Raw genomic sequence first — 21377 nt, 5'->3', positions numbered from 1 at the left:
GACACAAACTATCCTGCAGGGAAAAACATAACTATTTTGTACTGGATGCAATATTTCAACAAGGAAAGCTGAACATATGGGAAGGAATTACTCTTCAGCTCTCACTCATGTATGAATTGCGTTTTCAAATATCCCAGATGTACACTGCCTTGAAACTGACATGCAGTTGTTTTACAACAATTATGAGCACACCAATATACCTAGGACATCCATTTTTTTCATACTTTCTTAAAGAGAGAGTTTCATAATATATCCTTGAAAACAAAGTATATTCCAGAACTTTCAGAAATAGTTTCTTATAAGCTCTTGCCCCACCCCCATTTTTTTTTTGCACTGCAGGACCAACACCACAAAGGAAGTCATTTCCCCATTACATCTTGTTTACTTCGGATTGTTCTGCACTGAAGAGCTGTTGCTACGGCAGCACTCCCCAGATTATGCTGGGAATTTGCAACTAAACATGTTGTTTGCTAATTAAAATAGTTTCTCAGGGGTCTACCTACCCTTCAAAACTCTCTAGCCTCTTTACTTCCTCACTTTTGGGTCAATGGGGAAACCTCTCAATGCTGTTCTTTAAAGCCTTTAGCAACATCTATCTTCTATCTATCTATCTATCTATCTATCTATATAAATGAGTAATGGCATCACGGCGACCCACAAAACAAAACTACAGGCCCCCCAACCTCGAAATTTGACAACACAACCCATCATCCACGCCTCTAGGTTGATACAACAAAAATAAAATAAAAATAAAGTTCTAATTAGAGAGAGAGCAATAATTGTTTTTATCCAATTGCGGCCAGTTAAGAGGGCTAATCTCTGCCCACTTGGTCTCCTAGCAACCAACTCAGCCAAGGGACAGCCAGGGTTCAGTTAGGGGACAGGCAGATTTAGGCCTCAGGCCTTTTCACAGATTATCTGCTTTGCCCTGGATTATCTTGACTCCACATTACCATACAATCCACTTCAGTGTGCATTTTATACAGCTGTGAAGAAGGGGCCTCATATAATCCAGTTCAAAGCAGATAATATAAGATTATCAATATACAGTACAGTCTCACTTATCCGGCATAAACAGGCCGGCGGGATAAGTGAATATGTTGGATAATACGAAGGGATTCAGGAAAAGCAGATTAAACATCAAATTAGGTAATCGTTGTACAAATTAAGCACCAAAACATATTATACAACAAATTTTTACAGAAAAAGTAGTTCCATGCGCAGTAATGCTATGTAGTAATTACAGTAGTCTCTCACTTATCCAACACTCGCTTATCCAACATTCTGGATTATCCAACGCATTTTTGTAGTCAATGTTTTCAATATATCATGATATTTTGGTGCTAAATTAATAAATAAAGTAATTACTACATAGCATTACTGCGTATTGAACTACTTTCTCTGCCAAATTTGTTGTCTAACATGATGTTTTGTAAACACCATAACCTAATTTGGAGTGCGGTGCCATTTCTACGCAGATGACACCCAACTCTACTACTCCTTTCCGCCGAAATCCAAGGAAGCCCCTCGGATACTGGACCAGTGCTTGGTGGCTGTGATAGGCTGGATGCGGGCGAATAGGCTGAAGCTTAATCCCGACAAGACAAAGGTCCTCCAGCTCAGTCGCATGTCTGATCGGGGTATTGGGTGGCAACCTGTGCTTGACGGGGTCGCACTCTCCCTGAACGCGCAGGTCCGCAGCTTGGGAATCCTCCTGGACTCATCACTGACGCTTGATGCTCAGGTGTCGGCGGTGGCCGAGAGGGCCTTTGCACAACTAAAACTTGTGCACCAGCTGCGACCATACCTCGTGAAGTCTGATCTAGCTACGGTGGTCCATGCCTTAGTTACCTCTAGATTGGATTATTGCAATGCGCTCTACGTGGGGCTGCCTCTGAAGACGGCCCGGAAACTCCAACTAGTTCAGTGGGCGGCAGCCAGGTTCCTAACAGGAGCAAATTACAGGGTGCAGTCCACACCCGTTTAAGGAGCTCCACTGGCTGCTGTTTATTTTCCGGACCCAATTCAAGGTGCAGGTGTTGACCTACAAAGCCCTGAACGGTTTGGGACCCACTTACTTTTCTGACCGCATCTCCCCCTATGAACCCGCACGATCCCTTCGTTCATCGGGGGAGGCCCTCCTCTCGCTTCTGCCTCTGTCACAAGTGCGGTTGGTGGGGACGAGGGAGAGGGCCTTCTCCGTGGTGGCCCCACGGATCTGGAACGCGCTCCCCAGGGAAATTAGGCAAGCTGCCACTTTGGAAGTGTTCAGGAAGAGCCTGAAAACCTGGCTCTTCAAACAGGCCTTTGAAGAAGTACCGCCCACTGTATGCTAAACCCTTGTACTAGCGGTTTCTTCTGACCAGTTGTACCTGCTGGTTAACTCCTTGACATAGCCTCAGAGTTCACCCCAGTTTAAGGCTCTTCCCATGACCTTGTAGCACCTTAACTTCCTTCTTGTTTAAAAGTTTCACTCAGTGCACTTTGCCCAGCTCATTTTATGTTTTTATTGCTGTGTTTTTCATGTGTTTTATAATGATTGTGATTTTTAATGCCTTTTAAATTTGTGTGTTTTTGTATTTGATATTTATATTTGATATCACTGTATGCTGGTTTTATATCTGTGAGCCGCCCCGAGTCCCTCTGGGGAAATGGTGGCAGGATACAAAAATAAAATTATTATTATTATTATTAATTTGATGTTTAATAGGCTTTTCCTTAATGCCTCCTTATTATCCAACATATTTGCTTATCCAACATTCTGCCGGCCCGTTTATGTTGGATAAGTGAGACTCTACTGTACTGTATTTACAAATTTACCACTAAAATATCACAATGAATTTAAAACAGACTAAAAAAACATTGATTATGAAAAGGCAGACTGTGTTGGATAATCCAGAACATTGTATAAGCGAATGTTGGATAAGTGAGATTCTACTTTAAAATGAAATAATTACTGGGATAGAATAATGCAGAACAATATAATCTCTAAAACCAGGACAGAAAATAAAGACCAACAGTCTGAAAGCAGGGAAATTGGAAATTCCACAAAGGAAACAATCAGGGCCAGCTAACACCTCCCAACAAAAAATTCTCTCAGGGACGAAAGAGCCAGGCTTTAAAGCTGCAAGACCATTACATCCTAATCATTTTTCCTAACTGCAGCATTCATACTTGCCTCCAACAGACAAAAACAAAACAAAACACAAAACAATCAGAAATATTGTATATTCACAACCTTTAGGAAATAATATCCCCTGATAATGCAGCGTGTTAAAGCACTGAGCTGCTGAACCTCTGGACTGAAAGGCCAGGGGAGCGGAGAGAGCCCCCACTGTTAGCCCCAGCTTCTACCAACCCAGAAGTTCAAAAACATGCAAATGTGAGTGCATCAATAGGTACTGCTCCGGTGGGAAGGTAATGCCGCTCCATGCAGTCATCCCACATGACCTTGGAGGAGTCTACAGACAACGCTGGCTCTTCGGCTTAGAAATGGAGATGAGTGTCAGCGGGGATGATGGGTAGCAGAGTGAAATCCAAAAATTCACCATCCCGGTCTTCACCTCCTCCAGACTGTCTCCCGTGTGGAAAAACAGCACTGGACAAAACACACTCCAGCAGACGAGGATTCGGTTGGAAATCCAACGGCAATCAATCTTTTATTTACATTTCTATATACAAACAGAGCAAATCAGTCCTTCCTCCATGAGTGCTAGCCAAAGCAACTCATGCACACATAGCACATTGCTCAACTCCTCTTCTCAGCTCAGGAAACTCCTCTGCATTCCACAGGAACAAGAAAGAAAGTCCCGGTCAAAACAAACTTGACCCCATTGGTCCTGTGATACATCAAGCATAGCAGACTCTCATTAACTCCATAACTGCTGAAATGCCTTGCCGGAAAAACTAACACATAAGGCATTTCTAATAACCCAGATTGATTTTAACATTTCACAATACACAATACCCTGACAATGAGCACCAACCCTCTGAGTCAGACATGACTGGACTTAATGTCAGGGGAAAACGTTTACCCTTTACCTTAACTACCACCAATTCCTCAATACTTTATTTCCCATACCACCATACTTCGCCACAGCAATGCGTGGCCGGACACAGCTAGTATCCTTATACTTCTTTTGCTTCAGCCTCTTTTATCTTCAACTACCTGCTCTGCCCTTCTTTAATCCTCCCCTTGAATTTTCCAAGCATACAGGCCACAGCCATCTTGTCTATGGTTTCTTATGTTGTTTCCAGTAGTGACCAAATAACATTTTTAAAAAGATATATTTGTATAGGTTAACTGCACCATCAACCCAGAACATGCTTCAGAGATTTCTCAATATAAGGCTAGTCTATCAACCCATGAATAGTTTTTCAATGATGTCATCACTTCATTCAATAGCCTCAAACTTTTGTTCTTCTGTGTCACATTCACTCCAGTCACAGGGAGTATAGCAAAACAAACTCAGATACTGATGAACACAGCAATGCATCAGTTTGGCAGCAGGCCTAGATGACAATTAAACGACTGCATTAATGGAAGCACTGTACTTGTCTAGCAGACTGCATACCAGACATTAAATCATCCTATCTACAGAACTGATTACACAATAACACACACTAAGCAGAACCTACAACAAATAATAAAAGAAAGAATGGCAACACACCCTTTTTAACACAGTTTTATTAAGTATTCCACATTAGGCCAAAGGCACTGGGTGTAAAAAATGGTCAATGATTCCAAAGTGAAACAATTGGTGGAGTGAAGAGAGATGAGTTATTCCTATAAGGAATCACAAGGACTAGTACCTTCTAATGCTAGTGTAGGAAAACCCATCCGTGTCATCTCATTAGTTACCCATTCCTCCTGTTTGGTGGGAAATCAAAGGATTGCATTTGTGAAGGAGAGGGAACTCAAGTGGGTCAACTACACTAACAATAATGTTAGCTATACTGACCTTTACAGATGCAGGTCTAAACTATTATATCAGATAAATGTTAGATGAGTTCAGTGGGACTGATATGCAAGACGTTGTTGTGTTTAGGATTAGAATGAGATATTGGCTGGATTCCCATCACACAGGCTGAAAATCCACCAAATGCTAACTCATTTAGGATGAACCAAAGTCCCAGCTCTTACCTGCCAGGTTGCTTTGCTTACAGTGGGAAAAGATAAACAAAAAAAGTCTTGTATTACCTGTGGCAAACAAAGGGGGATCCAAAAATTGTTCCATGAATAGTTATCTGCTTTGTTAGGAAAGAGAAAAGTCATCCATGCTAGATCTGCGAGCCATAAACCAAAGGATAGTAAAAGACAGCCATGCAGGACCGAGTTAGGAGGTGTTGGAAAAATCCTCAGAACTGTGTTTCCCAAGAGATTTAAAATTCTGTGATCTCTAAGAGTGAAGTCATACAACAAATAAGGCTAATGAGAAGTTGGCACAATACATAATTATTCTTTCATAAACCTTTATCTTGCCATGCAGACCCAGAGGATCATTTATCAAAGGTGAGGCATCCCTCAGCATTAGAAAAGGCCTAGGTCTCTGAGAGTTTGATACTGATGTTTTTGAAGTTAAATGTTATAAAGGTTATAAGATTTAATATTTTCAACACATATGAAATTGGCACACAGGAATGTGAACCCATTTCAGTCCTCTCATATTACTTCTTAACTTAGGTGGTTTACGAAATACAATCAGGTCTCCACTTTTGTGGGTGTTAGGGTCATCTATATGCCTGGGCACCTGATTTCTCTATGAATCTTTTTTTGCCCCACCATCTCCATCTGTTACCTCTGCTGTTGCCCTATGCTATTTTTCGAAGGAATTTACAATCTTCATCGCACATTTGCTGTCTCCCTCAGTCTTGCAAGGCTTGCATTTCCTATTAAAAATCAGAGGGAAGCAACACATGTGGCAGCAAATAATCAAATCTGTAAAAGTGAAACTGGCAAAAATGGGGGCTGACCATCTAGCCAAGCAGCAGAGAAAATTTCCCCTCTGTCCTAATCTTTCATTCTCAGCCCAAATATTTTTACTTTGTGTTGACTAGTTCTCATCCTATAATTCAGAAATCCGAGATTAAAACAAATTCATCATGTCTTTGTCATTTAGAATTCAACTATGGCATAAAGTGAACATTTCTTACCTGGAAATTCAACATACTCCAAAATCCAACATTTTTCACATGGGTAGTTGGGATAATGACAGCACTGCTACCTGATCATTCAAAGTGCACACTTTTTGATGCATGAAATTATTTTTAAATGTGTATAAATTACTTTCTAGCTATGTGTACAAGGTGTATATGAAACATAAATAAGGTTGACGTTTAGCCTTGGGTTCCATCTCCAAGATATCTCATTATGAATATGTATGCAAATACATATGTTTAAAAAATCCAAGTTCCAAAACAGTTTTGCTCCCAAGCACTTTGGATAAGGGATGCTCAATATGTAATTATTGACTAGTGGATAATTACACTGTGGACAAACTGTGGATATTTTCAATATTCACACTTAGATAAGCAAATAGCTCAAAGAACTGTAGCATATTTCTATATTTGGAATCTCCATTTTGTAGTTTGTTGCTAAAATATGACTGAACCAACCTAAACAAAATTCCACTCTAACTTAAAGCACCTTAACCATGGACATATCCTGTAACTTGCTTATCCAAATCTCATTAATGAGATCAAAGTCAGGAAATACCCAAATTGTGTCATCAGCATATTGAGAAAATATGTAATTTCCCTAAAGATTTTTTTAACTGTGTGGATTTCCAAAGAGTTGTTGAATGTCTCACTGATCTCAATATTAAGTGACCAAATCAGTTAATATGAGACTTTCTGCATCTTGAAAAAAATATAACTAGATTATGTTGACGAATCAATTTTTGAATGAATCAAGTTACCACTTAATCATGAAGTTTAGTAGGTGACTTTTAACCTAATTTATATCAAATTATTGTTATACATAAACAAATATTCAAGAAACTATTTTGTACTCAGGATTGGGACCAGACTGCACCTTCCAAATTAACATGAACAGAGGGGTCTGTACATGCTTTACATAACATCAAACATACTACTTGTTCCATACTACAGAAGGTGAATGCAATATATGCTACTTTCAACACAGATGTTTGTACCTCAACAATGGAAGTGATCTTGGCCACTGAAAAGAGTCAGATTGGAATTAGACAATTATGGGATGTTTTGGTAGCAAGTCCATTAACCCAACACGTATTAATCAACCAAGATTATTAAATTTTATAGCAGACTAGCTGTGCCCGACCACGCATTGCTGTGGTTTATGGGAATGCTTTGTTGGCCAGGTGGAATGAGGTGGTTGATAAGCTTCAATAGTACAGAATAGTATCACTGCTTCAAAACCTGGCCACCTTTTACCAAGGTTAATCTTTTGTTGCACTGAATAGCCTTGCAGCTTCAATGCCTGGCTGTGTTATACCTAGGGGAATCCTTGTTTGGAGAGCTGGAGTAACACCCTCAATCAAAGAGCCGCTTTGAAGTCTGGCTACTTCCCTTGTAGGGGAATTCCTTGTTTGGCCAGCTTGAATTGCACTGAATAGTCTTGCAGCTTAAAAGCCTGGCTGCTTTCTACATAGGGCATCCTTGCTAGGCCAGGTTGAATGGGACGGAATAGCCTTGTGGCTTCAAAGCCTGGGGGTTTTCTACCTTGTGGAATCCTTGGTTGGCCAGTTTGAATAGCAATTAATTAATTCTTGTGTGGCAAGTATGAATGCTGCAATTAGTCACCTTGATTAGTATTTAATGGCCCTGCAGCTTCAAAGCCTGGCTGCTTCCTCCCTGGGGAAATCCTTTGTTGGGAAGTGTTAGCTGGCCCTGATTGTTTCCTTTCTGGAGTTTCCAATTTCTCTATTTTCAGAGTATTGCTCTTTATTTACTGTCCTGATTTCAGAGATTATATTGTTATGTCTTAATATACCTCAGTAATTATTATATATTTATAATCTCATATTATCTGCAGCAGGCCTACCTTTCTTACTAGCAGCCAGGGGGAGAACGGCTCTTCCTCATCCTCTGTAATTTGAACTATTTTTCTAGGTTTTTTTGATTGAAAGAGATAGATTGGATGACTATGCCTATTGTGGCCAAATTTGGTATGATTTGGTTCAGTGGTTTTGTTGTTTACCCCATGGGAAAAACACACATGACATTATATATATATATATATATATATATATATATATATATATATATATATAAGATTTTTAGAAATGAGTCAAAAACTATGTATCCACATACATATAACAAAGTTTACAATAACCACATTATAATAATCTATATATATATAAAGGTTTTGTCCACTTGTAGGACCGAGTTAACAACAAAACCACTGGACCGAATGCCCCCAAATTTGGTCACAATACACCAACACATCCAAGGTATGTCCTTCACTCAATCCCCCCCAACCAAAAAAACCCCCACTGGATTGGCCTATATCTATTTTTCACTCCCCCCCTTTTGGCCTGAATGGTATGCTCTCCTCTTTTCCCTTTACTCTTCGCACTTGCCCTGAGGGGAAGGACTGTGTTTACAGCTGACATGGGAGCCCAGAGTGTGGAGAAGAGCAGGAAGAGAGAGAGAGAGCCAGCTAACAAGGCTGTTCTTCTTAAAGGGGCTTCCCTCCCTCCTCTCACACACAGGAACACATAGACCTCCAATGAGAAAGGGGGGGGGGGGGGAGAGGGAGGATTAGAAAGAGCTGTTCTTCCCCTGACTGTCAGTCAGAATGGTAGGCCCCACCCCCTTTAGGTCCCACCCCCTTGTCTCATAGCAAGCTCCTCAGTCACAATGGCACCAGAGGACAAAGTTCACTTAGGCCTCTTCCACACTGCCTATAAAATACAGATGATCTGATTTGAACTTATATAGCAGTGTAAACTTAAAGCCTTTCCACACAGCTATATAGCCCAGAATGCTAAGGCAAATAATCTACAATATCTGCTTTAAACTGGATTATCTTGAGTCCACACTGCCATACAATCCAGTTCAGTGTGGATTTTATACAGCTGTGTAGAAGGGGTCTCATATAATATAAGATTATAAATATAATATGTAACACAGAACAATGTAATCTCTAAAACCAGGACAGTAAATAAAGAACAACATTCTGAAAACAGGGGAATTCCGGAGAGGAAACAATCAGGGCCAGCTAACACCTCCCATTAAAGGATTCCCCCAGGCAGGAAGCAGCCAGGCTATGAAGCATTCAATCTTGCCTTTAACAGACAAAGAGTTCTTTCTCCCACGCTGGACATTATTCCACAGGTATATAAGCCACACTTGCCTGGCTGCTTCCTACCTAGGGAAATCCATTGAAAATGAACAAAGCCTGGCTCCCAGCAGTAAAAAAAACCCTCTAAAACCAGGGCAGTAAATAAAGAACAATACTCTGAAAACAAAAAAACGCAACTGGGGGAGTTTGAAATGAGTGACTCACCATAGTGGGATTTCAAGTTTACCCTACAACCATAGACCACACTGAACCCCAGCAGTGCTGCATCTAGATCAAACTTCTCAATATAATAGACTAAGTACGGATGGAGTTTGTAGGTGTTAACCAGGCGTGATGTGAATTGCAGTTCACACACAACCTTATGCATACTGTACATATATACAAGCATATAACATATTAAATACCGCCACTGCCTCATTACTTCCCCCCCCCCCCCAAATCAGCGGACTACACCACAGCTACGCGTGGCCAGGAACAGCTAGTTCTATTATAATCTACATACATAACACAAGGTTTACAATAATTGCATTGTAATACCTGTCTGATTGGCAAATATATAACAATATCAGAATCAATCCAAAAGATAGATGGTGTGGATACTGATAGTTTGCTGATGTCTGTTATTCTTGCTTCCTAGCTTTTAAAAATACATGAAAATGATGGTTTAAGCAACGAGTAGTAGTTACCAAAACACAGTATGACCCCTGTATCCATGGGAGTACATTCCTGTATCCACAGGGATACATTCCCAGACCCTGCATGGATATGTGAAACCACAGATAAAGAGGAGCCATAGTGAAATGAAGACTTTGTGTCCCAAGAATACCAAAGAGTCATGCTGAAAGACCTAGAAAATGCCTAGTAGGGACATAGTTTGTTAGAAGTGAACAAATGAAGCTGCAGATACTGGTCCTGAGGATACAGGGAGTGTAGTGTCGGCTGGTAAGCTGTCAGTTAACCGGCACCTTTGGGGATTAGTTGCTGCTAGATAAATGTAATTTCTGCCTGTTGAGGGATAATATTAAAAAACAGGTCTATAACTACATCCTGTACTACACCACACCATGAACCTAATTTGAAATACTGAAATGCAGTAATTAAATGCAAATTCAACACACTTAACACAGGGCAGTTTTATTGTACAGGCAGTTCCCAAATTACAAATAAGATGGGTTCTATGGGTTTGCTCTCAAGTTAAATTTGTATGCAAATCAGAACAGATATTTTTAAGTCTAACTTGAGCCATACATACATACATACATACATACATACACACACACACACACACACACACACACACACACGATAGCATAGGGAAGGGTTAACACCCCTGTGGTATTTGTTTTGCTGTCTGTGCCCTGTTCAGAAGTGTTCAGGTTTCTGTACCTGTGAGAATTGGATTTTGAAAAACAAGGATTGGTGAGAAAGCTTCAGTGGAGACACCTCCCCCCCCAATAATGTCTTTCAGGAGTGAATTTCTCTTCTGAGGGGCAGATTTCTCTCACTTCCTGTTGTTTACCACTGTTCTTAACTAGAAGTTGTTTGCAAGTCAGATGTTTGTAACTCGGGGAATGCCTGTGTAAGGCTAACTTTTAAATTCACATTCTGTTTACTGTGTTTTAATTTTTTGTTCCATATATTTTAATATGTGTATTTTATAGAAATATGTTTTTAAGGAGTGAATTTCCCTTCCGTGGGGTAGATTTCTCTCACTTCTTGTTGTCTTACTCTTATTCTTAACTAGGAGCTGCTTGTAAGTCGGATGTTTGTATATAGGGACTGCCTGTATTATAAAAACAGATTTTACTATCTGATAAAAACTGATTTCAATTTTTATTACTAAAATTTGATTTATCTAAAGTATTGTGTATCTTCAACATTTAGCACAGTGGTTCTCAACCTGTGGGTCCCCAGGTGTTTTGGCCTACAACTCCCAGAAATCCCAGTTTACCAGCTGTTAGGATTTCTGGAAATTGAAGGCCAAAAACATCTGGGGACTCCAGGTTGAGAACCACTGATTGAGCGGAATACTTGAGAATTCTGGCAGCTTGAGTTCTGGTTAACTGAAGCCTCTTCCACACAGCTGTATAAAATTCACTGGATTATATTGTAGTTTGGACTCAGATAACATAGGCCCCTTCTACATAGCTGATTAAAATCCCAAATTTTGTTTTGAACTGGAATATATGGCAGTGTGGATTCAGATATCCCATTTCAAAGCAAATATTGTGGATTATCTGTCATGGTATTCTAGGTCATGTGGCTGTGTCGAAGGCCGTGAGGCCCCTTCTACACAACCATATAAAACCCAGCTAATCTGCTTTGAACTAGATTATATGGCACTGTAGACTCATATGATCCAGTTTAAAATAGATAATGTGAATTATGTGCTTGAATCATCTTGTATGGCAGTGTAGAAGGGGCCTGAGAGTCTACTGTTGTTACTCAGCCATTCGCTCCAGGAGTATACTATTGAAGTGGCCCTAGACTTAGTGCTGACCCTGGAGGCCCAGGTGTCGATGGTGGACGGGAGGGCCTTTGCACAGTCAAAGCTTGTGTGCCAGCTGCACCTGTACCTTGAGAAACCCGATCCAGCTATGAGCGGTACATGCCTTGGTTACATCCTGTTTAGACTACTGCAACGCGCTCTATGTGGGGCTGCCTCAGAAGAGTGTTCGGAAGCTCCAGCTGGCTCAAGGTCAGCAGCCATATTGCTTACAGGGGCTGGTTACAAAGTACACCTTGTAAATGAAATGAGTAGGCCAATCAGGGAAATCTGCTGAATGGTTTGGGTTGAAAACTTAGTTGCCTCTTCTTATCCACAGAAAATACATATCCCCCGCTTCTAGGTGCCACATGGAAGGGCTCCGCTCAGGGGGAGGGAGGAGGAAGAGAAGTAGCAACAAGCAGCTTGTTGTCGTGCCTTTCGTGGGTCAGTTTTTTAAGCATGTGGACAATTTCAATAGAAAGGAGGAAACCATGAAAATGTACAAAATCTGGCTACAAGTATTTAAAAAACTCTAAAATCAGGACAGTAAATAAAGAACAATACTCTGAAAACAGGGGAAACAATCAGGGCCAGCTAACACCACCCAACAAAGGATTCCACTAGTCAAGAATCAGCCAGGTCTTGAAGCTGCAAGGCTTTTCAATGCTAATCAAGGTCATTAACTGCAACATTTACACTTGCCTCCAACAGGCAAGAGTTCTTCCTCCCATCCTGGACCTTCTTCCACAGATATATACCTCTCTTGCCTAGTTTCCAGCAGATCTACAACCTCTGAGGATGCCTGCCATAGATGAAGGCAAAATATCAGAAGAGATTGCTTCTGGAACAAGGCCATACAGCCTGGAAAACTCACAGCAACCTAGTGATTCCGGGCATGAAAGCCTTCTGACAACAAATCAAAATTTGGTTGAGATAGTGCAGTTCTAGAGAGACTCTGTTTGCTTCTCATAAATCTCCATCACACTAGAGTTTGGATCCAATTTAAATCCACTTTAGAGTGAGGCCTTTAAACAGCTCAGCCAGACAGGTACTGGGCCTCACCAAACTATAAACCCCATAATTCTGCAGAAACCAGATTTAAAGTGGATCCATGCTCTGGTGTGACGAGGAAGATAGACTTGGAAGGGGTTTTTGGTAACCAGTTAAAATTCGTGAGTAAACCAGCTGCCCCATCACATTAAGAGCATGGATCTACTTTGAATCCGGTTTCTGCCTCCTGAAAAATTCTGGGGTTTGTAGTTTGAGGAGGCCCAGGAACTGTCTGGCTGAGCTGTTTAAAGCCCCCTACCTAAGGTGGATTTAAAGTGGATCCAAACTAGTATGATGAGGTCCCAGTTTTTGTTTTTTGAACCTGAAAGATTTCGGGGGTAGTTTGAAGGCCTAAACCAACCCCTTGGCTACGGGCTTGCTTTCTCCTCCTTGTTAGAGCTCTCCCATTGAAGTTTAGACACAACTCTTGGGTTAACTTAGTGCGTCAGCGAACACAATGAAGGCCCCCGCCTCGCTGAAAGTTTGTTTTCAGTGTGAAGAGTTGGCGAGGCGGCGCATTAGTCCTCATCGTTGTTCTTCCCTTCTGCCTTGGCATAAGGGAGTGAACATGGGAGGCTTCTCCAAAGAAGCAGTTGGGAGTTAAAGAGAGTTCTGTCAAGGAGGAAAGAAAAGACGGAGAGGCTAAGGAGAAGCTTCTCCTCCTCAACAAGAGCTCAAGGCTGGGCCTGCCCTCCCTCCCGCCTTCCCTTGCACTCTTTCCCTCACAAATCCCTGGAATGAGGCCGCCGCCCAGAGGATGGCGGAGAGGCCTCAAGCGTCGAGCCCTTTTGGCCTCGTTCCCTTTGAGTGGTGGGATGACCAGCAGGCAAGAGGCCTCTTTCCTCTCACTCTGCGGCCCAATAGTGACGCTCCCAAAGTTTTGACGACGAAATGGAGAAGCGGAGGAGTGAGGAAAAGTAAGTTCGCCTCCTGAAGAGGGAAAAGTTACCTGCTGTTCCTGTTGCTCGTCCTTCCTCCCTCTGCTCGCGGGCTGCTGAACCGTCTCGCGCTCAGCGGCTGTTCCGTCTTCCGCCCCGCCGCGCCCTGTCCGGCGAAAGAGGCCGAGGAAGTCGCGCTCTTCCGGGCACCTCCCCCCGCCCGCTCTCTCTTTCCCAACCCCCGCTCTTCCCGGCACCGCCCTCCACTCGCTCTCGCTGCTCTTTCCAGCAGCGCCCCGCCCCGCTATCGAAGTTTCGTGGCGCACACGGGGAGCGAGCCCTGTGCTTTACTTTCCCCGCTGACTTCTCCAAGATGTTTCTTTACTCCCTTCTTCCGCTCCCAAACGCCTGCCTTTTTGGGATCGGGTCGGTGTTGGAATTCAGGGCAGAGAGGGAAACAGAGGGGGGGGGGGGGGGGAGTGGCTGAAGCTGAAACAGCCAAAGGATGGGAGGGGGGAATGGAATGGAGGGAGTTTCAGGTGAAGGGGTTGACGGCGCATGCGTGGGCAAAGGGCCGAAAGCGCCTCAGGTGGCTTCTCTTATTTGGGGCCCCTTCCACAGAGCTGAAGAAAATCCCACATGATCAGCTGTGAACTGGGATATATGGCAGTGTGGACTCAGATAACCCAGTTCAAAGCGGGTATAGTGGTATTTTTGCCTTGATATTCAGATATATGACTGGGAAAGCGAGGAAGAAACTTCCTCAGAGGCGAAGGAGTGTTTCGCCCTTGTCTTGCCATATAAGGCTGGACTCTGCTCATTGGAAGCAGGAGGCACTCCTGTAGGACAACAAAACGTATCCCTCCCATTTCCTCATGAAAGTGCCGCCATTTCAGGAAAGAGGCCTCAGGAAAGAGAGAGATGGGCCTCCTGCTCTGGCCTCCCAGGCCCCTTCCACACAGCTGAATAAATCCCACATTAACTGCTTTGAACTGGGTCTGGGATATATGGCAGTGTGGGCCCAGTTCAAAAGAGATTTGGTGGGATTTTCTGCCTTCATATTCTGGATTAAATAGCTGTGTGGAAGGGCCCTCAGTAAAAGCCTTTCATGGCTGTTGATCAAATGATTTTAAATATTCACCTTGCTGTGCTTTCTGAAGAAAGGCTTCAAGGCAGGCAGGCAACCAACAGCCAGGCTAAAACTTGACAACCAGGCTCCTTTCACACAGCTGAATAAAATCCCACATTATCGAATACATAGTGTGGACTCAGATCACCCAGTTTAAAGCAGATATTGTGGGATTTTCTGCCTTGATATTCTGGGTTATATGGCTGTGTGGAAGGGCCCTCAGTTACAATTGAGTACCATGGAGTAACTAGCAGAGCAAGAAGAAAATATTGTCTTACCAGATCCGTACATTTAGAACTTGCCAGGCAGGCTGTGTCTACACCAGGCCTGGGCAAATTTTGCCCTTCCAGGTGTGTTGGACTTCAACCATCACAATTCCTAACAGCCGGCAGGCTGTTAGGAATTGGTGGAGTTGAAGTCCAAAACACCTGGAGGGCCGAAGTTTGCCCAGGCCTGGTCTACACAGTAGAATTAATGTGGATTGGCCCCACTTTAGCTGCCATGGCTCAATGCTGTTGAATCCTGGGTATTGGTAATTTGCAGAGGCACCAATTCTCGTGGCAGAGAAGCCTTGCGAAACGGCATCTCCCACGTTCCTCTAGCGTTGAGCCGTGGCAGTTCAAGCAGCATTAAACTGCATTATTTCAAAGTAAAGACGCAGCCTGTGTTGCTGTCAGAACAATTTTTTGTTCCAAGTACAATCCATATGTTTTTATTATGTATTTCTTTGTGTTGCTTACCTAGTAAACTACTTTTATTCAATGTACAGTCAGCCCTCAATATACACAGATTCAGTATCTGCAAATTCATCCATCTGCTGTTTGAAAATATTTTGTTACAAATCCCAAAAGCAAACTTTGATTTTGCCATTTTATATATGCTATGCCATTGTATGTTATGGGGCTTATTTATACATGGCCCTCATCATGTCTCCTGTCAACCTTCTCTTCTGCAGGTTAAAGAGCTGGGCATGTTTAGCCTGCAGAAGAGAAGGCTGAGAGGAGACATGATGAGGGCCACGTAAAATATGTGAAGGGAAGTCATAGGGAGGAGGAAGCAAGCTTGTTTTCTGCTGCCCAGGAAGCTAGGATGTGGAACAATGCGTTCAAACTACTGGAAAGGAAATTTCACATGAACACGAGGAAGAACTTCCTAACTGTGAGAGCTGTTCAGCAGTGGAACTCTTTGCCCCGGAGTGTGGTGGAAGCTTCTTCTTTGGAGGTTTTTAAACAGAGGCTGGATGGCCATCTGTTAGGGGTGCTTTGAATGTGATTTTCTTGCTTTTTGGCTGGAGGTTGGACTGGATGGCACAAGGTCTTCCAGTTTTATGATTCTATTCTAGTCTTGAGCCATGGCAGATCAAGCAGTGTCAAACTGTGCTAGTTCAAGAGTGTAGACGCAGCCTATGTTGCTGTCAGATAATTTTTTTTGTTCCAAGTATAATCCATATGTTTTTATTATGTATTTCTTTGTTTTGCTTACATAGTAAACTACTTTTATTCAATGTACAGTTAGCCCTCCATATACACAGATTCTGTATCCACAGATTCATCCATCTTCTGCTTGAAAATATTTTGTTACAAATCCAAAAAGCAAACTTTGATTTTGCCATTTTATATATACTATGCCATTGTATGTTATGGGACTTGAGCCTTCACAGATTTTGGTATCTACTGGGGATCACTGGTTGTATATGACTCTTGTCATCCTCAGAGCAATCTTGTGAGGGATCTTGAATTGAGGGCTCTTCCACACAGCTGTATAAAATCCCACATTTTCTGCTTTGAACTGGAATATATGGTAGGGTAGATTCAGATATCTTAGTTCAAAGCAGATATTGTGGGATTTTCCACCTTGATATTCTGGGTTATATGGCTGTGTAGAAGGGTCCTGAGAGAAAGTGCCAAATTCAGGGTTATCTGGTATGATGACACTATATACATTGGTGATGATGATAATTTTATATCTCAATAATAATAATATTAATAATATGCATGAATGTATATATGTATGTATGACCCATCTTTCCTTATGGCTAAAGGTGGGGCACATCATAGTTAAAAATACTTCATAATACTAAAATACATTCCATGAAAAGCATGTATTAAAACATTTTTCTATAAAATACAAATATTAAAATATATGAAACAAAAATTTAAACACAATAAATAAAATGCTAATTTAAAAGTAAGGCTTATTCAGGCAGTCTCTGAGTTACAAACATCTGGCTTAGAAACGACTCGTAGTTAAGAACGGGGGAGAGACAACATGAAATGAGAGAAATCTACTCCTAGGAAGGGAAGTTCACTCTTGAAAGAGTTATCATGGGGAAAGGGGTTCTCCACTGAAGCTTTATCATTGATCCTTGTTTCCATAAGCCAAAATGTTCAAAATCCAATTGTCACACAGGGACTGAAAGTGAGATGAAATCTTATGAACAGTTGCACAGACATCAAAAGAAATGTTACAGGGTTGTTGATCCTTCCCTATGCTATTCAAAGCTAAAATATAAATATTTTTGGCTGGAATCACACTTTAAACATTTACCTGTTCTGACTTACAACCAAATTCAACTCAAGAACAAACCTACCGAATCTATTTTGTTCATAACTTGGGAACTGCCTATATCTTGATCTCTCAGCACTCTTTATCGCTTTGCCCAATGTTTTGTAAAAGACCGTTTCATCATTCGGGCCAGGTGAGCCAAATGTGGGACAGCATTCTATAATGGTGATGTCATACCTCAAAAGACCCACTTGCTATATCTCTACATGAGGAGGACACAGGTAAGTGCTTCTAAAATTGATTTAAGTATACCTAGCTCTCTGTATCTAAGGCCCTTTCTATACTGCCATATAATCCAGGTTATCAAAGCAGATAATCCACATTATCTGCTTTGAACTGGATTATATGAGTCTACACAGTCATATAATCCAGTTCAAAGGAAGTAATCTGGATTTTATATGGCAGTCTAGAAGGGGCCTTAGGATTCTGCTTTCACAGATTACACCATTCACGACTTGAAAATATTCCTGTAATGAAAAATTAATAAAAGCAAAATCTTACTTTTCCATTTTATATAAGGGATATCATTTTACCATGTCACTGTATATCATAAAATCATAAAGAGTTGGAAAATACCAGAAAGGGACTGTCCCTGCCACATCTGTACAGTTGGAGGGTATGTAGTGTAATCTTATTTCAGCATAGGAGATGTGACATTATCCTCTATTGAGTGTGACAGGGCTAGGGTGCATAGCAGGCCGCATGGTGCATAGAGCTCCAACTCACAGCTCCATCTGTCACCTTGTCTGCTGACCACTCTGATTAATGTTTTAATGCAACAGCAAGTGGAGGAGTTTGTCAGCCTGGCCTGGCTGTCTCTCTGCTTGTGCACTCAGGGGGAAGGAGGGGTAGTTCAACAGTGCTACCTGAGAGAGCTAAGTAGCAAAGACAAGAAACAAGTGAGCAAGACATCCAGATCCATTGGGGTTTGTTATTACCAACTTTAGTCAAGTAGATCTGAGAGCCCTCCAAGTCAGACGGTCATTCAGGTTTTGTAGACACAAAGATGCCATGGCTTTCTTGAATGGGTCTATCCACCTGGAATGCAGTCTTCCTTTTTTCACACTACCTGTTGCCTTCCCAAACATTGCACACCTCAACCAAAAGAAAATATCAATGTCTTGGGTTTAAGGTTATTTGGAGCGCTGATTCACACAATTGCATTGGATAGACTGCATCAGCTCAAGTTTCTTACGATCTCATCAGATAGGCTGATTTGCCCATCATAGGCTGCTTCACCTACATTTATGCCACTGAGCCCTTCACACGACATATAGGGACTTCCGACTGGGCTCCATGCCGAAAAGGTAGGTGAAGCAGTGCCGGCTGCTGCTGTGGCAACATGGGAGCCTTCCCTTCAATGGGTGGAAGTTGGGCGGCAATGCTCCCCCACATGGCATGCGGGAGAAGGTATGGCGGGTGATGCAGGAGGTGGAGCGGCAGCTTCTCCACGCCCCCTGCCGGGAGCCCATGTATTCCCCCTGATGCGCCGTGAATTCATGGGCCTGTATGATAAGGTCTTTAGATATGGTTATGATTTCCTGTCTGGTGTATGTTGTGTATCTCAAAAACTAGAGTTGATAGGGGAAAACCAGTGTCATTTTTGGAATCATCAGGCCAAATATACGCAGAAACAGGTTTAACATTCAACACCAAAATATGTGTTGGCCAGTGTAAATATCCCTCAGTTTTTTTAATATTCCCTCCACCATGACATTATGGCCACCACTTCAATACAGAATGCTGTGTTTGTTTATTTATTTATTTATTTATAGTATTTATATTCTGCCCTTCTCACCCCAAGGGGACTCAGGGCGGATCACAATGTACACATACAAGGCAAACATTCAATGCCATATGAACATAGAGACAGAGACAGGCACAGATGCGATTTAACCTCCTCCAGCTTCCAGCTTCCTGAGGGTATGCTCGATTCCAGACACAGGGGGAGCAGCTGTTTCACTGTGATGCCAACTTCCTCATTCCAAACGCTGCTGGATGATTTTTATGGTGTTGTAAATTAGTTAAATTAGCCTCCCCACATAGTGGTACCTAAATTTCCTACTTGATAGATGCAACTATCTTTCGGGTTGCTTAGGTCAATAATGAGCAGGGCTATTTTTTATTTTAATGGTTGGGTGCTCACTCTGCCATGGGCTGGCCTCGAACTCATGACCTCTTGGTCATAGTGATTTATTGCAGCTGGCTACTAACCAGCCTGCGCCACAGCCCGACCCTTATCAATATCAATCATTATCAGATCCATATCAATAAACCATTTCTTGTTGTATATTCTTAAATAGTTTCTGATTTCTAAAGCAACCTATCTTGACAAGATTTGTTCAGAGGAGCTTTGCCATTGCCTTTCTCTGAGGCGGAATATTATTTGCCCAAGACCACCCAATAGGTTTGCATGATCAAGCAAGGATGTGAATCATAATCTCCTGGAATCATATAGTCAAACGCTCACACTGGCTCTCAAAACAGTTCAAACAGTTATAATTACTATCCTTTTTTGTGTGTAAATCTTATGCCTCTTAATTGCTTATTTCATGCCAAGCCACACCTCTCAAATATTGGTTCTAGGAAGATACAGCCCCCCTCCAACACCCAGCTTGGCTGTGATTGCGGTCAAGCTTAAAAGGAAGAGGAAGCCTGAGGGAAGTGGTAGATGATGTCACTGTCCCAGCCCTTGCCTCAAACCCTATGACCTTTAGCTGCATTACACCAATGTCTCAAGCACCTTTCTGTAGTGTGCATGGCAGAGGAAAGGCCCGGAGTCATAATACTGAAACATGCACTATCACTGCAGAGAACAGAGCAGTGTCCTAACTCCAATCCCAATATCTCTATGATGAATATAGATGTCTGCAAACAGGTTGTTTGTTGTTAACTGTTGTCAAGTCAATTTGGATTATGACAATCCCATGAATGAGAGCCCTTCACATCACCATCCTTACTCAACAACTGTACTTGGATCTTGCAGACTCAGGAAAAAATTCCATGGCTTTCTTGATTTGAGCCCATCAAATGGAATGCAGTCATCTTTTCTTACTCCCTTATATCTCACATCCCCCCCCCCCCTTTTTCTTGATATGGCCAAAGTATGACTGTTAATTTGGTCATCTTGGCTTCTGGGGAGAATTCAGCCTTGATTTGCTCTAGGACCTATTTATCTTTTTAGCAGTCCACAGTATCTCTAGCTTACTTACTTACTTACTTACTTACTTACTTATCTCTAGCACCACATTTCAAATGACTCGATCTTCTCCTTATCAGCTTTCTGATGCTAATGGCTAATACTATGGAATGGGCAATTCTACTGGTATAGAGTTCAACATCCAGGGCATGCTCCTTTTCTGGCCACCCCACATTAGCCCTGTTTGAATGAGGTGTATGGTGGAAACATTTGGAATATATGTCTCTAAAACAGAAGAGCAAGAGATACATTCCAGAATACATAAGTGACTTACAGACCATAGTTTAAAAATATTTTGGGGTTAAATGTTTTAGTATCCATGAGCAATGGCTAGGGGATTCTAGGGCCCCTTCCACAAAGCAGTATAAAATCCACATTGAACTGGGTGATATGGCAGTGTGGACTCAGATAACCCACTTCAAAGCAGATATTGTGGATTATCTGCCTTGGTATTCTGGGTTATATGACTGTGTGGAAGAGCCCTTTGAGTCACTTTTCCAGACTTTCTCCTGGACCTTATTTCAAGCTGAGATTTTGCATGTACAAATCTGAAGACACAACCACTGCTGAGAAGTTGACACTTTTAGCACCCACTGGTCAAGTGATAAAGGACAACCATTGTGTCCAAAGCATAGAGAACAGCATTAGATTATGACAATACTGTTGTCTCTTTCTTCCTTTCAATAAGGGTTAAATTTGGGACAAAGGCAGTGAAAAATATGTATTGAAATAATACAAGAGTAATTCACTGGTGTTTATACGTGTGGTCATTTCTGTATTGC

At 42.0% G+C, this 21377-nt stretch overlaps 1 protein-coding gene and 1 long non-coding RNA gene across 3 annotated transcripts in view; one reads left to right on the top strand and one right to left on the bottom strand.

The window, feature by feature from the left end:
* Nucleotides 1-13914, bottom strand: part of ctnna1 (catenin alpha 1) — a 102870-nt gene extending 88956 nt beyond the window's left edge. The window contains exon 1 of the mRNA XM_003215256.4: nt 13774-13914. The gene's annotated coding sequence lies outside the window, so the exon portion shown is untranslated. The remainder of the gene's footprint in view (nt 1-13773) is intronic.
* LOC134292614 (uncharacterized) lies at nt 8262-20329 on the top strand. 2 transcript variants are annotated; one of them, XR_009999866.1, is made up of 2 exons: nt 8262-13741; nt 15787-20329. It is a non-coding gene; the product is annotated as an uncharacterized LOC134292614 (long non-coding RNA). The 2 variants fall into 2 exon arrangements; XR_009999867.1 differs by lacking the exon at nt 8262-13741 and adding an exon at nt 13995-14402.
* Nucleotides 20330-21377: the final 1048 nt, after the last annotated feature.

Source organism: Anolis carolinensis, chromosome 1 (genome assembly GCF_035594765.1).
Source record: "Anolis carolinensis isolate JA03-04 chromosome 1, rAnoCar3.1.pri, whole genome shotgun sequence".
NCBI classification, from domain to species: Eukaryota; Metazoa; Chordata; class Lepidosauria; order Squamata; family Dactyloidae; genus Anolis; species Anolis carolinensis.
This window is presented reverse-complemented; position numbering and strand designations above follow the sequence as displayed.